Source organism: Pleurodeles waltl, chromosome 6, assembly GCF_031143425.1.
Source record: "Pleurodeles waltl isolate 20211129_DDA chromosome 6, aPleWal1.hap1.20221129, whole genome shotgun sequence".
Taxonomy (NCBI): Eukaryota; Metazoa; Chordata; class Amphibia; order Caudata; family Salamandridae; genus Pleurodeles; species Pleurodeles waltl.
In genome coordinates, this window is record NC_090445.1 from 1,181,255,250 (window position 1) to 1,181,272,331 (window position 17,082).

General features: G+C 48.5%; 1 protein-coding gene across 3 annotated transcripts in view; it reads left to right on the forward strand.

Moving 5' to 3' along the window:
* ZFAND4 (zinc finger AN1-type containing 4) overlaps positions 1–17,082 on the forward strand; it is a 273,261-nt gene that overhangs the window by 233,178 nt on the left and 23,001 nt on the right. The gene's annotated exons all lie outside the window — the stretch shown is intronic.

Here is a 17,082-nt window from a genome sequence, read left to right on the forward strand (position 1 = left end):
ACAGCAATTAAATGTCAATACATTACTATGGCTATAATACATACTGTTCAGTAACCCAGTGGCCTAACATGAAAATAATCACATTTCCATCATCAGAAACAGTCAGCTTTTCGACTACACTCTTAAAGGCTACCTTCCCTAAGACTTCTGTTGTATATTGTGTGTGAAGGAGTCCTTCAAGCTCTTCTAATTTCTTCAGGCACATAAGTAGATTTTTTTCAAGCCATCCTTTACTCTTTTAAGAAGATTTCTTCAGTATTTCTGAAATTACCTTCTTGCAACACGAACGTCTGATTCCTCTTAAAAAAAAAAAGAAGAAAAAAAAGGTCTCTTTAGAACTTATGGGCTTGTGGAAAAAAGAGATTGTATGTTAAAGAGTCTCATAAGCATTGTGTTTACTGCCTGTGCCTCATTCGTAAGGCCAAAGAGTACAAGATATGCAGCACCTTTTTCACAAAAACACAAAAACACATGGAAGGAAGACTTAATCTGGCTTTAAAATGTTAACGCCAAGGAAGCACCATTTTGTAAGGAAGAGTCTCATAGCTCTTCTAAGAGACACAAGAAACACCATAAAAGTGTTCACTCTGAAGAGAGCCAAAAGGAGACCTTGGGGGTCAGAACCATCTACCTCAAAAGAACCTCGACAAAGGGTTCGGAGAAAGTCCAGTGAACAAAGCCTCTTTTCAGGAGAGCACTGTCTTTATTGGCATGCCAAGGCCAAAACCTGCATCGCAGCTACCAACACCAAAACTAAAGTCTTGCTCCATTGCTAGAGATTAATTAACAAAATCATTGTCATCAGGACCGGCCTCAAATGTATCTTTATCATAAAAAAAGGTGGCAGCATCCACTACTATTGTGACAGTGATATCTGCATTACCTTAATCGAGTCCATTAATTTTGTCACCAGCGACAAAGTCATTGATGAGAACACCGACAACGGCCTAATCGTTGACAGTAATCCCATCATTGATGGCACAACAACCAACATTTCCAATCGCAACTTCATTGTCTGCTGTACCACTAACAACACTATCAGCCACAGTACAGCTGTTGGAGTATCGTTACCATTGTCTCTGACCTGATCCAGATCTCGGAGAAAACTGCAAAAGACCTGCAGCAGTGGCTGATGAACCACGATTGGGTCAGTGACAGACCCCTCTCCCTTCCCCAACCGGAGTTGACTTTAGTGATGTGTCACTTCTGAGATAGGATGGCCATATGGGAGCGGTGGCGATCACAAGACTCTGATCTCCAGCAGAGTCCATGCTCCACATCAGCCTGTTGGAGCTTTGGGCGAACTGATTGGCATTGAAAGTGTTTCTTCCTTTGATCAAGAAAAGACTGGTTCAGGTGTTCATAGACAACAACACTGCCATGTGTTACCACAACAAACAAGGTAGGGTGGGGTCATGGACTGTTTGTCAAAAGGCATTGCTTCTCTGGACATGGATGGAACATCAGGGCATTTCCTTGGATGTTCAACACCTGACGGGCTCTCTGAATGCCAGGGCAGATGAGCTGAGCAGTTAATGCCCAGAGGATCATCAATGGCATCTCCATCAGGAGGTGGTGCAAGGTCTGTGGAGAGCCTTGGTCAGATCTGATCGCCACCGATGAGAATGCTCAATGTCAGCAGTTCTGCACTCCAGAGTTGTCAAGTTGGCACTTGCTCAGAGACCACTTTTTTGATCTCCAATGGAGCTCCGACTTCCTGCACACCTTTCTGCGGATACCACTCCTGCCCAGAGTCCTCAAGACAATCAGGAATGACCGGGTCCAAGTCATTCTTGTGGCTCCGGATTGGGCACAGAGTCTGGTATTCCGAACTCCTGAGAAGAGCCTTAGTCCTCCAATCATGCTGCCTCTTCGAGGGATCTTCTGTCGGGGCAGGCAACTGCACCAGAACCTGCACACGCTCTACCTTCATGCTTGGGGATTGAGCGACAAGAGTTGACTGAGTTTGACCTCCCTATAGAAGTCTGTGATGTTATTCTGGCAGCTAGGCATCCCTCCACTAAGACTGTGGGTATATATATGCCTGCCACTGGGACAAGTTTGTGGTGTGGTGTATATCCTAGGATATCCACCCTCTTTCTGTACCCTTATTCCAAGTTCCAATGTTTGTTCTTTCCCTGGTTCAGCAGGGCTCTGCTCTGGGCACTGTTAAGGGTTACCTCTCTGCCATTTCAGCATTATTGCAGTTGCTAGACCAACCTTCTTTGGCTCAGTCACTGGTTGTGAAAAATGTTCTCAAAGTTCTTCACCATATGTTCCCTTCCAGGCCAGTCATTCATTCCCCAGTGGGACCTAGTCCTGACCATTCATATGTACGCCCCTTTCGAGCCACTACACAACTACTCATTTTTTGTTTGCTTACCATCAAGGCAGCCTTTCTAATGGCCAGGAGGGGCAGCAAACCGCACCACTATCTGTGTATTCTCCTCTTACAACATTTTACTCTAACAAAGAGGTTTTAAGGGCCCATGCCGTCTTTCTTCTTAAGGTTGTGTCATCTTTTCATGTATGCCACATCTTCACCTTGCCTGCTTATATTTTTCTCTGCCTCATCCTGCTAAAGAAGAAAAGAGACTCCACCGCCTGGACCCAAAAAGTGCATTGTCCTACCTTGATCGCACAAAAGAGTCTGCTGTGGACAATGAACTGTTTGTAGGGTATATCTGATAGAGATTTCTAGTTGCAGATACCTTATCTTAGAATTTCCCCTGGGTGTCATTCTGGATCCAGAGATTTTTCTCGAGCACTATTCCTGCGCACCATAAGGTGCTTCGGTCATCTCTGTATCTGTCGTCAGCATCTTGCATGCTGGACATGACATTGCGGGTCCTATATAAGCACCACCCAGGCATGCTGATGGCAGTTCTTTTCTTTCCAAGTGTGCCAGTGCTGATCCAAAGAAGAGCTACCCCTCGGTTGCATTTTGACTGGTCTTATTTCATTTTTTGTTGAAGATTTCAGAGTTTCTACACTCCCGGTGCATCAAGAATGTTATCACTTAAGACTGGGTTCAAGCCTTGAAGATCCTGTCATCCAGCGATGTCAGTGACGGATCGGAACTTTGTGTGCTTGTGGTGTTTGGAGTGTGACAATGACCTGAAGTTGTGCTCAGAGTGTCAAGCCATTACTCTGAAAGCTTTCAGGGAGAGGTCCCTAAAGCTACTTAGCAGCCCGGCATTCGGCAGCACGTCGCTCCCGATCTCAGTCGAGAGGGAGGTCCGGAGAACGGTCACAGACCCCATTCTTCATCGTACCACTCCAAGTCCTCGGGAGGGTCAGGTAAGAGGCACAAGAAGAAATCAAAGAAGAACCAGCATTCTTTACTTCACCCCGTATTTTCTTCAGTGAAGGAGGGGGAGCTTCGTAGCTCAAGGCCTCCATCCTCGGAGCCTGTCTGGGTCGGTTCTACACCTCCCAGAGTTTCTAGGAGGTTGAGCAACCCTTGCCCAACTTAGAGAGTTTTATGAGGCCATGCACCTCATCTTTGGGCAGCTGAACTCCGCTGGAGCACCTTCGTACCCTACAGGGTCGGCAGGGGCCCTCTTGGGTTCCCCACCAGTGGTTTGGCCTTGGCTCCAGGTGGCACCCAGTGATCCGTTTCCAGATCTGAACTGGTGTCGGTCGTACCACCTCGACCTTCCCCAATGCCAGTTCCGACATCAACGCTCCGGACGCCTTCCATGACCCCAGGTACAGAAAAGGATGAGGGGAGTCGCTGGGCCTTTTTGAATCCCAGCTCTAGGACCCTGTGTGTAGGAAGCTGGCCTGGTGTGTGTGAGCATGTATGTATGGTGCTATCACCTTATTCCAGGTCCAGGTATCCCCTATTAGTGAGTTGTAGAAAGTGTCTAGGAAGCCAATGCTTTCTAGAGGCAGCTGTGTATGAGCAGCCAGGACGTATCCAGGAGACAAGCAAAGCTTATGCAATACCTTCTACAGTCACACATCACTTACACACATGAAGGAACCACACAGTGTTGCAAAAATAAAGGTACTTTATCCTAGTAACACAAATACTAAAATCCTGTATAGGCAATACTCCACTAGGAGACACAACCATATACTAAGTAAGTGGAATGTGAAAGACAGTCCCCCACCCAAGGAAGTGCAATCCGTAGAAGGGAGGTGGAGGAACTAGGAACCTCAAAAGGTATGTACCAGGGTACCCCCCCCAGCGACCAGGAGAGATGGGGTAAGTAACTGAATTTTCCCCAAACCCACAGGATAACGCTGGAAAGGGTTCTTGCAAGACCCAGACAAGACTGGAAGAAACCAAACGTGGATCCTGACAGAAGAGGACCTGCAAAGAAGGGGACCAAGTCCTATTGGAGTTGGTGTGTCCAGCTTTGGCAGGAGCCACTACCCACCCTTCTGTGGATGCAGGACCATGTCGACGGTGGATGAAGAAAGTCAGCAGTGCAGCACAGGAGAAGGAGAGGAGTTCCACAAGTGATGTAATTGATGTCCCACATCGGTAGTCGTGATGCAGTCAGTCAGCGATGCTGGGAAACCACCAACAAGCCATGGCAAGTGCAAGAGTCGGAGAAGAAGGTTTTGCAAGGCTGAGGAGGACCAGCAAGGCCCATGGGGCCAGGGAGGGCAGTCCAAGGAGACCCTCACGAGAAGAGGAGGCAGCCCCCACAGGTGACCCACAGGCATCAGGCACATGAGTCGCAGTAAGGCCCACTCAGCATACCTGAAGAGGAGTCGCTGGAGCAGCAGGCAGAAGACTGTGCTTTGCAGGGAAGAGTGCTTGGGGCCGGGGCTACACCGAGCCTGAAGATCCCTTGGAGGAGTAACAAACAAGCCTTGGTAGCTGCAAGAGTCTTGTTGCACAGGGTTACTGTAGAGAGGAGCAAGGGGACCACTCCTGACCACCATCTGTGATGCAGGATCCACGCAGTTCCATAGGAGAGATGATCCACTCAGCCGCTCGTCGTTGCATTTGGTGCCTGTGGATGCAGGGGAGTGATACCTTCACTCCGAAGGAGATTCCTTCTTACTTCTTGTGCAGGCTGAAGACTCGTCACCCTCAGAGAATGCACAACCGGGGAAATGTTGCAGTTGCTGGAAGGAGCCAGAGAAACAATGTTGCAGAGCGGAGTCGTTGCTGAAGTTGCATATTGTCGGTTCCTGGAGGGTCCAGTTGCAGTCCCAGTGGCCAGAAGAGGAAGTAAATGATGTAGGAGAGTCCTTTTGGAATCTTGCACGTCGAATCTGAGGACTCACCCAAGACTGAGACCCTAAATAGCTCAGGAAGAGGGATTGGTCACCTAGCAGAGTGATCACCTATCAGGAGGGGTCTGTGATGTCACCTACCTGACCTGGCCACTCAGATGCTTCCATGGGCCTCTGCCCACCTAGGATTCAAGATGGCATAATCAAGTGGCCTCCTGGAGGAGCTGTGGGCACCACCCCTGGGGTGGTGATGGACAGGGGAGTGGTCACTCCCCTTTCCATTGTCCAGTTTCTTGCCAGAGCAGGGACCAGGGTCCCCTGGACTGGTGCACACCAGTTTATGCAAGGAAGGCACCAAATGTGCCCTTAAAAGCATACCGGTGGCTTGGGGAGGCTACCCCTACCAAGCCATGTAACACCTGTTTCCATGGGGGAAGGTGTTACCTCTGTAGGAGGCTGGCCTGGTTTGTAGTTGGTATCCTAGGTGCTTACACCTTATAACAGGTCCAGTTAGCCCTTAGTGAAATGTAGGTAGTATTTTAGCAGCTTAGGCTGTCCAGAGGTAGCTGTAGCAGAGCAGCTTAGGCTGAACTAGGAGACATGCAAACCTCTGCAATACAACTATAGTTACACAGTACACAATAAAAGACAATACCCAGTGTTACCAAAAATAAAAGTCAAAAATATCTTAGAGGCAATACTCCTTCTGGAGGTAAGTATTATACAAAATATATACACTAGAGACCAAAATCAGGTAAGTAAATAGTCATATAATAGTGCAAACAGTAGAAAATACAGTAGAATGCAATAGGCCTAGGGGCAACACAAACGATATACTAGGAAAGTGGAATGCGAATCATGAATTCCCCCCTAGGCAAGTGTAGTGTGTAGAGGGGCGCTGGGTGTGTAAGAAAACACCAAAGGTAAGTAAAATAACCCACCCCAGAGCACAGGAAAGTTTGAGTAAAGTACTGCAAGTTTCCTCAGGACACACTACAAGTCGTGATAAAGAATTATGCAAGAACCAAGTAAGACTGCAAGCAACAAATGGTGGATTCCTGGACCTGAAGACCTGTGAAGAGAGGAGACCAAGTCCAGAAGTCGCAGAGGATTCCAGAAATGACAGGAGCCCCTGCCAACCTAGAAGATGGTGCAAAAGAGGATTCTCTGTTTAGAAGAAGTCTGCAGAAGAGCACCAAAGAAGATGGCTGCAGGTTCCTGCGTGGTGCAGAAGATGTCCCACGTCGAGAAGTTGGATGCAGGCTGTTTGCATCGCTGGATTCGACCAACCAGCCAGCCTTGGTTCAAGCAAGGTTGTGGTTTGTGTCAAAATGGTGCTGCGTGGACCCAGGAGGGACCTGGAGGCCTCAACTCAGACTGAGGAGGCAGAGGGGGCTCACAACGCTGGAGAGAGCCCACAGATGAACAGGCAGCACCCACGGAGGTTCCAGGACACGGGGACAAAGAAGGTGCAAATTGCGGTTGGAGCAGCACAACAAAAGAAGGTCCCACACTGCTGGAGAACAACTCAGCGAGTTGTGCGTCGCAGGATGGAGTGCTGGGGACCTGGGCTACACTGTGCACGAAGGATTCTTGGAAGAAGTGCACAGAAGCCCAAGGAGCTAGAGATGATGCGGTGCACAGGGGGACTGTAGCACACTGGGAAGGCAAGCTCTTACCTCCGCCAAATTTGGACAGCTGAATCTTAGGAACTTCTGGGTCAGATGGGTCCACCACCTGTGTTCCACAGAGCACGATCGTCAGGAGAGGAGTCCCAGAGAACCGGCCGTCGTCTTGGAAGGTGCCTGCAGGAGCAGGGAAGTGACTCCATTGGAAATTCCTTCGGTTCTTCTAGTGCAGGGTGAAGACAGGGAGTCCTCAGAGTGTGCACACCTTAGAAACTGTTGCAAATGCTGGCTGGGGCTGAAGTTGCAGGTCACAGGAGGCGTCCTGGATACTTTGTTGCAGTTACAGTGGTTCCTGGAGCAGTCTGCGGTGGATCCGACGGTCAAAAGCTGAAGCAGAGGATGCAGAGGATTCCTGGAGGAGTCTTGAAAGATGAATCTGATGGGGAGCGCACAGGAGAGACCCTAAATAGGCCTGAGAGGGGGATTGGCTACCTACCCAGGTATGCACCTATCAGGAAGGGTCTCTGACGTCACCTGCTGGCACTGGCCACTCCGAGATCTCCAGAGTGTCCCCACACCTTGGAAAACAAGATGGCTAACAACAGGGACACACTGGAGGAGCTCTGGGCACCACCCTTGGGGTGGTGATGGATAGGTGAGCGCACTCCCTTTCCCTTTGTCCAGTTACGCTCCAGAGCAGGGATTGGGGGGGTCCCTGAACCGGTGTGGACTGGTTTATGTAAGGAGGGCACCATCTGTGCCCTTCAAAGCATTTCCAGAGGCTCTAGTAGGCTACCCCTCCCCAGCCTGTAACACCTATTTCCAAAGGGAGAGGGTGTAACACCCTGCTCTCAGAGGAAGTGCTTTGTTCTGCCTTCCTGGGACTGAGCTGCTCAGACCCCAGGAGTGCAGAACCCTGTCTGTGAGGTGGCAGCAGCTGTAGCGCAAGCCTCAGAGAGCTGGTTTGTCAGTACTGGGGGTCCATGGTGGACCCCCCAGGATGCATGAGATTGTTACCCTAATATGGGGGACAATTCCATGATCTTAGACACCTTACATGGCCATATTTGGAGTTAACATTGTGAAGCTACATATAGGTATTGACCTATATGAATGAGCAAGTGTGTAATGGTATCCCCGCACACACAAATTCCGGGGAATTGGCCCTGGACGGCGTGGGGGCACCTTTGCTAGTACAAGGGTGACCTCACACTTAGTAACTTTGCACCTAACCTTCAGTAAATGAAGGTTAGACATATAGGTGACTTATAAGTTACTTAAGGGCAGTAAAAATGGCTGTGAAATAGTGTGTGCACTGTTTCACGCAGGCTGCACTGGCAGCCCTGAAGAAGGGTTTGTCTGAGCTCCTTATGGGTGGCAAAAGAAATGCTGCAGCCCATACGGATCTCTTGGAACCCCAATGCCTTTGGTACCTAGGTACCATATACTAGGGACTTATAAGGGGGGTCCGGTGTGCCAATTGAAATTGGAATATGAAGTCACTAAACTATAGTGACTAATTTGGAAGCAGAGAGAGCATAAGCACTGAAGTTCTGGTTAGCAGAACTTCAGTGACACAGTTAAGCACTACTGACAGCACGCACATTAGGCCACAAACTATGAGCACTGGGGTCCTGACCAGCAGGATCCCAGTGAGACAGGCAAAACATACTGACAAACAGGCAGAAATTGGGGGTAACATGCCAAGAAGGATGGTACTTTCCTACAACCTCTCTCTCCCACAGGAAATCCTTTGTTCTGCCTTCCTCTACCTGAGTTGGTCAAGCAGCAGGAGGGCAGAAACCTGTCTGAGGGGTGGCAGCAGGAAAGACTAGTAGGAGCAATGCTGGGGGTCCTCTAAGGAGCCCCCAGAGTGCATGGAATCATACAACCAATACTGGCAACTATATTGGAATAAGATTCTGACATTTTTGATACCAAACATGCCCAGGTTCGGAGTTACCATTGTCTAGGTGGACACAGAAAGTGGCCTGTGTCCAGTACACGGGTAAAATGGCTTCCCCACCGTAGTGAAAGGGTGCATACACTTTTTCATGCAGGCTGCAATGGCAGGCCTGCAGACACATTTTGCATGGGCTCCCATGGGTGGCACAATACATGCTGCAGCCATGGGGACCCCCTGGTGCCCCAGTGCCCAGGATACCTAAGTACCATATACTCGGGACTTATATGGGGGCACCAGTATGTTAATTGTAGGATGTGCTAAGTCCTAAGCAACCAAATTAAGAGGGAGAGAGCACAGTCACTGGGGTCCTAGTTAGAAGGATCCTAGTGAACACAGTCAAAACACACTGACAGCAGGCAAAAAGTGGGGGTAACCATGCCAAAAAGAGGGTACTTTCCTACATAACGCCCCAAACCAAGGACAATAAGACTAACCTTGTCCAGTTGAGTCTTTGAGTCTTCATTGTCTTAGTGGAAATATCTGGAGAGTCCATCTGTATTGGCATCGGAGTGTTTACGCCCAGCTCTGTGTCCCACTTTATAGTCCATTCCCTGTAGGGATATGGACCACCTCAAAAGTTTGGGATTTTCACCTTTCATCTGCTTTAACCATAGGAGGGGTGTGTGGTCTGTTTGAAGAAGGAAGTGAGTGCCAAATAAGTATGGCCTCAGCTTTTTCAAACCCCAGACCACAGCAAACGTCTCCCTCTCTTTTGCTGACCAGCACTTTTTCTTGGGGATCAACCTCCTGCTAATGAAAGCTACAAGTTGATCCTGGCCGTCTTCATTCAGTTGAGATAGTTCTGCCTTTATCCCTACCTCAGAATCATCTGTCTGCACAATAAATTGCTTGGACTTGTCAGGGCTTCTTAATAAAGGAGCAGAGCACATCACATGTTTAAGGTCATCAAAAGCTTTTTGGCAGCTAATTGTCCATAAGACATTCTTGGGCATCCTTTTAGAGCTAAGGTCATTTAGAGGGGCTACAGTGGGAATTAGTTTTTAATGAACTTCCTGTAGTACCTTGTCAAGCCTAGGAAGGCTCTGACTTGGGTTTGTGTGTTAGGGACAGTCCAATCCAGTATGGTCTGGATTTTGCCCTGTAGTGGTTGGATCTGGCCTCCACCTACCAGGTGACCCAGATAGACCACTTTTCCCTGCCTCATCTGTCACGTTGAGGCCTTGATAGTGAGGCCTGCCTTCTGCAGACCTTCCAATACATTCCCAAGGTGGACCAGGTGATCGTCTCAGGTGGAGCTAAAGATAGCTATATTGTCTAGATAAGCTGCACTGAAGCTTTCCAGGCCTTGGAGAACTTTGTTCACCAGCCTTTGGAATGTGGCAGGTGTATTCTTCAATCCAAAGGGCATCACTGTGCAGTGATAGTGCCCACTAGGAGTGGAGAATGCAGTTTTTGGTTTAGCATCTTTTGACAACTTGACCTGCCAATAGCCAGCAGTCAGGTCAAACGTGCTCAGATAATTGGCAGAAGCCAGTGTATCTATGAGCTCATCTGGCCTTAGGATAGGATAAGCATCTGTTTTAGTCATAGCATTGAGACCCCTGTAGTCCACGCAAAACCTAATCTCCTTTTTACCATTTTGGGAGTGTGGTTTTCGAACAAGGACTACGGGACTAGCCCCAGGGGCTGTCAGAGGGCTCAGTGACTCCCAGGTGTAACATCTTTTACACTTCAGACTTGATGCACTCCCTGACATGATCAGGCTGCCTGTAAGTTTTACTTTTGACAGGCAGACTGTAACCTGTGTCAGTGGTGTGTTCACACCATTTTGTCTGACCAAGGGTCAGGGAGAACAGTTCAGAGAAATATCCCAGGAGGTTTCTGCAGGCATTTTTTTGTGACTCAGAGGCACTCTGCCAGTACTCCCCCATCTACTGTATTGTGGACGAAGAGGTCAGGGAGTGGGTCACTCTCTTCTTCCTGTTCCTTATCAGTTGCCATGAGCAAGGTCATGTCAGACCTGTCATAGTAGGGTTTCAGGCGGTTCACATGAAGCACCCTCTTGGGGCTTCCATGAGTGCCTAGGTCAACCAAGTAGGTGACCTCACCCTTGCTCTCCACAATAGTATGGGGTCACCTCCATTTATCTTGGAGTGCCCTAAGAGCCACATGTTCCAGGACCCATACTTTCTGTCCTGGCTGGTAAGCAGTCAGCAAAGCCTTCTGGTCATGACATTTTTTTTGCAACTCTTGGCTACCCTGAAGGTTTTTGGAGGCCTTCTTCATGTACTAGATCTGTGGCGTTGCATATAGTCCACAATGTCCTGTTTTGGAGGCTTGAGAGGTTGCTCCCAGCTTTCTTTTACAAGAGCAAGGGGACCCCTGACAGGGTGTCCTAACAGAAGTTCAAGTGGGCTATAGCCCACTCCCTTCTGAGAAACCTCACTGAAGGCAAAGAGGAGGCAAGGTAACAGGACATCCCACCTCCTTCTGAGTTTCTCAGAGTCACATTACCATGCCTTTGAGAGTTTTATCAGACCTCTCAACTAGTCCAGTTGTTTGTGGGTGGTAAGGGTTGGTGAATTTATAAGTTACACCATACTCCTTCCACATGGCTTTAAGGTAAGAAGGTAAGAAGATCTGAAATGTGCATCTCTGTCTGATACCACCTCTTTAGGAAAACCCACCATGGAGAAAATTCCCAGGAGGGCCTTGGCCACTCCAGGAGCTGTAGTGGTTCTAAGAGGAATGGCCTCTGGCATGGTCCACCACCACCAGGATCATTCTATTGCCAGAGGCTGTTGGAGGGTCCAGGAATCCAACAATATCCACCCCAACCCTCTCAAAGGTCACCCCAACCACTGGTAGTGGAATTAAAGGGGTCTTTAGGGTGCCACCTGTCTTGCCACTGGCTTGAAGGTGACACAGGAGCGACAAAACTCCTGGTTTCTTCTGACATATGGGCCAGTGAAAGTGAGGGACAAGCCTGTCCCAAGTCTTGCTTTGCCCCAAGTGACTGTAAGGGTGCTATAATGCCCTAGAGTTAACAGGAACTCCCTAAACTTCACAGGGATAACCAGTCTCCTTGTGGCACCAGATTTAGGGTCCCTTGCTTTGGAGTATAGGAAGCTGTTGTCCTAGTACACCTTATGGGTGACACTGATATCCCCTGCCTCTTCTGCTGCAGCTTGCTGCGTTAAGCTCTCCAGTGTGGAACAGGTTTTCTGTTCTTTACTGAGTTCCTCCCTGGTGGGCCCCCCTGCACCCAAGAGCTCTGATGTGTCCGCTTAAAGCTCCTCTGGTGTAGGTTCTACCCAAGGAGTAGATTCTTCTCCCTCAGGAGTTGAATCCTCACTGAAGTCTGGAGCAGGGTGTACCTTTTTACCCTTTCTACTCTTTTGTTTAGTAGCCCCTTCGGCCATTGTTCCAGGCTCCAAGGTTCCCTGTTCTTTTTGTTTCTTAGTCTGTGCTCTGGTGCGGATAAAGATGTTCCCGGGAATTCCCCAGCATTGCTGCATGAGCCTCCAATTCCACTTCAGCCCAAGCTGAAGTCTCAAAGTCATTACCTAGCAGCCATTTAACAGGTAGATCAGAGGACACTACAACCTTTTTACGGCCAGTAACCCTCCCCGCAGCTGAAATCAGTAACTGCCATGGGGTGGCACAAAGTGTTATTATGAGCATCAGTCACTTGGTACGTGTGACCAAGTAAGTGTTGCTCAGGAGACACCAGTTTTTCACTCACCATAGTGACACTGGCACCTGTATCTCTGGAAGCCTCAGCCTCAACGCCATTGATTAGGGGATGCTGCCTGTATTTACCCATATTAGGGGACCGGCAGCTAGGGTGGCTAAGTCAGTGCCCCATCAGAGACCAACACAGCGTCAGTGGTCTCCCTGACTAGACCAGATCCCACTACAGTCCCCAAGGTGAGCCTAACTACACTTTTGGACTGATTACTGCTAGTGTTATTATCACCACTACTGCTATTGCTATGGGCACTATGGGTAGAAGTGGTGTTAGTAGCGGTGGGGGGAGGGCTTGGTGCCTTTCTAGGACAGGAGCTGTCTCCTGCCCTATGGCCTTTGTTTCTACACATGTAGGACCAAGGCTTTTTAAAGTTTGTGGACGAGGATTTACCCCCAAAGGAGTTTTGTGGGCCTGATGAAGACTCTTTAGTTTTAACGTTGTCCCTACCCTTATCCTGATGCTTACCTGCTTCCTTCTTGTGGTCACCCCCTGTGTGAGTTTACTCACCCTAGTGTGGACTCACTTGTCTGCCTTCTTTCCCAATTCTTTGGGAGAGGTCAGATCAGAGTCTACCAGGTAGTGATGCAACTGATCAGATATTCAGTTATTTAAAATGTGCTATCTCCGAGTTAGATTTATAAGCCATGCTAGTCACTTAATTTGCTCTCGTGAAACCAGCCTTCCAGAGCTTTCATAGAACAGTCCACAAAATCTACCCAGTCTTGGGTGGACTCCTTTTTGGTTTCTCTGAACTTGATCCTGTATTGTTCAGTGGTCAAACCAAACCCATCTAACAGTGCACTTTTTAAAGTTGTCTGCATCTTCCTCTCTGACAGTGAGGAGTTTATCTCTCCCTTTGTTAGAGAAGGAGAGCCACAAGATTGCTGCCCACTGTCTTTGGGGGACCTTCTGAACTCTACAGGCCCTCTCCAAAGCAGTGAACCATTTGTAGATGTCATCTCCCACCTTGTAAGGTGGGGCAATTTTGCTCAGGTTCCTAGAATCATAAGAGCCCTCCCGGATTCTGGTGTCCCTAAAGCTAAAATTGCTGCCACCACGAGGTGCTAACCCCAACCCCTGTTTTTCCCTCTCTAATGCAAAGGCCTCCCTATCTAGGGCCAGCTGTTACTGCTGCAGTCACAGCTTGGCCTCCTCCAACCTCCGTTTCCTAAGTTCCCTTCCTATAGAAATCTTCACCCTGAAGTGGTGCAGTGGGTCCCCTCATATACTAAGACATGGGAATGGGCAGAGGAGGATCTATCCCTCCTCCTGGGGACTCTTTGGACCAACCCTCTAGGAGTAAAGGTGGGCCTACTTGAATGACCCCCTTTCTCACTACCTGCAATGCTCCTAATAGGGCTGTGGTGCTCCCCAGATTCTTCCTGACCCTCCCCAGTATAGTCTAAGTCTACCGTGTCTAGGACTGGAGGGTTGGTTTCTACTTCTTCCTCCTTCTGGCCAGCATTGTCCTGGTCAGCTTGGAGGAGTAAGCCAAGAAGGAGACTTTTATTGGGAATCCTCCCTGTCTTGAGTTTTCTAGTGGCACACATCTCCCTAAGTTCCTGAGAGGTAAGACCCTCATAATGAGAATCTGGGGCCTGAGAGATGTGCTCTACTGAAGACATTGTCATGCTAGCGTGGTGAAGGTGTACCTGACTACTCTAACAGGTAGACTCCCAGAAGAGTTTGGAGCAAGGGCTATGCTAGACCTCTAGCTTACCCAAACTTAAGAGACTAGAAATCCTAACAACTAAGTGTTGTGTGGAGCTAGTAATGGTCTTTCCTGTGGAAAGTAACCAGAGACAGAGTGCAATTGCAAGCGTCTTATCCCACCGCTGCTCCACCAATGTAGGAAGCTGGCCTGGTGTGTGGTGAGCACATATAGCGTTCTCACCTTACACCAGGTCCAGGTATCCACTACTAGTGAGATGTAGGCAGTGTCTAGGAAGCCAGGGCTCTCTAAAGGTAGCAGTGGATGAGCAGTCAAGACGTATCTAGGAGACATGTAAAGCTTATGCAATACCACTACAGTCACACAGCACTTACACACTTGAAAGACCCACACAGTGTTACACAAATATCTGATTTATCACTGGATTAACTATATCCAAGACCTAGTGCTGGATGTGAGGAGGGCAGTGATCATTGGGTGATCCATATTTACAGGTTAAAATCGCCTGGCGGGATTGGACCACCAAAAATTATTGAAAAGCCCCTAATGTATCAGTCCCTATATTCAATGAGTCATTTGTTTCCTTACTAGGTAAAGGAAAAGTCGATGTTGTGAAATCCTTTTTGATGGCCTGTACCTTGCCAACTAAGTAGGATGTGATCTGTTCATATAGGGCTTGGGAAGGAGAGATCTGCGTTACTGATGCTGTAGGTTTTAGAAAGGCATTGGAGGTCTCACAAATGGTCTTTTGATCATTATGAGCTTCCTCGATTAACTTAGCAAAATAGGTCTTTTTTTCAGACTTAGGCCCTCATTATGACCTCGGCAGTCTTCATAAAGACCGCCGAGGTTCCGCCGGACCGAGGACCGCCAACCATGTTATGACTGGTGGCGACCCTCCGCCATTTTCTGGTTGGAGAGCCGCCATACTGGCGGTAGCGGTGCAGTGGAGGTTGCTCCTCCGTCACCGCCACGTCATCAGAACACCGCAAACCGAATTACATGTCAGTATTCGGCGTGGCGGTGTTTTGGTGACGAGGTGCTGGTGGCGGAGCAGCCCCCATGGAACCCGTTCCCTCCTTGTGGGGGAGGGCAGGGGAGGGGGTCCTACCACCTTTAGGGGTGGTAGGGGGGTCGTGGATGTTAGGGGTGGACTCTGGGGAGGGGGAGACCCCTATCAGTGCCAGAGAACGAATTCCCTGGCACTGATAGTGCCTACCACCATGGTTTTCGTGGCGGTTCAAAAACCACAAAATCCATGGCGGTATGCGGGGTCATGATCCCGCAGGTGGACTAGTGAATGCCGCCGGAATGGAGACCATTGTCTCCAGCCTGGCGGTCGTTACCGCCGTGGCGGAAGGTGTGGTACATTGGCGGTTTGGCATGTGCCAAACCGCCAATGTAATAATTTGGTGGGAATTACTGCCAGCCCGTTTGCGGTCCTACCACCAACATTACACCGTCCGCCAGGGTTTTAATAAGGGCCTTAATCTCCTTATGGTACATCTTTTGTGCAGCTCTAAATAGCAACAGATCTTCAAGGTTATAGGCCTTACGCTATTTCCTTTCAAGCTCCTTACAACATAAGTGTTGATCTTTTAGTGCCAAACTAAACCAAGGGGCTGAGGGAGAAGGTTTAGGTGTTTTCCTAGCAAAAGTGGCTGTCTCAATACTGGTAGCTGAGTGCAGTATCCATTTATTAAAGGATGCAACATCATCTGACGACCAAGTAAAATGGGAATAGAGTAATGTAGATGTTTAACAAATTTGGGGTCCTTGATAATTTGCTCCACCTCAGTGTAGCGGAGGCATCTGATAGGGGGGACACAAGCGGAGAGTGGTCCTGCTCCTTCTTAATGTTAAACGGAATGAATAAGTGGTCTTACCGAATTATTCGTACAGATACAGTCATGGGTATGACCTCCCTTATGTGTGGGTCCTGTTGTCCTTTTAAAAAGCCTTAGGGAGCTTAAGGTAGGTTTATCTGTTACCATGACTGCAGCAAGGTATCTCTGTGACTGGATCTAGCAAGTAAAGCACTTTTTCACCTACATCCACCTCGTTTAGCCATCTATATTTTTTTATTCAAACTTTATCAGTTTTGTAGAAATTATCCAAACAAGCTACACAGTGTGAAACAGTAAGGGACATTTCATACGAATGCTCCTAAACGGATAGGGGGAAAGGTATGCTAAGACAGAGATCAAAATCAGGGGAATGGAGGCTCAGGATGACAGGCACACAGCTGCAGTAAAGCAATACAATTGCCTCTTGAAATACTAACCATAAAATGAACCCCCATGGAGTACAAATCATACATGAGGGAGAAAAGGTATGAGTCTGCGGATGTGTGTTCCTCTTCAGAATCCAGCGTTAAAAGGTAGTCTCTGAGTGGCTGCTAAATATTCTTAAGCCTGGACGTTGGTGGTTATAATGAAGCATAAAGTTCACTGCATGCAGCAATGGTTGGGGGTCTGCTGTTGCCCCAGTGAAGAGCCACCTGTTGTTTAGCTAGCAATAATGCAATGGCGGTAAAATACCATAGCCCTGGGGGTAGAGGCTTAACATAACCCAGTGATGGGTCTGGGTCAATCAATCAATCAGGAATTAGTAAAGCGCACTACTCACCCGTAAGGGTCTCAAGGCGCTGAGGAGGGGAGGGGGGGGGAAGAGGGTGCTGCTACTGCAGCCTGTTAAGCACTTAGTCAATCATGAAGGATATTGTGGAAAAAATCTCCTCCCAATATGATGCAATCACAGCGCAATTCCATGTCAAGTGTACAGAATCAGCTTGACCCATTCTAAATTTAGGACAATGGTGTGGTCTTGTGGGATCGAGTTCAGCTAAAGCTTTCAGAATTGTATAAGCTTGGTGTAGGTAAAAGTATGATGTAACAGTTTGTGT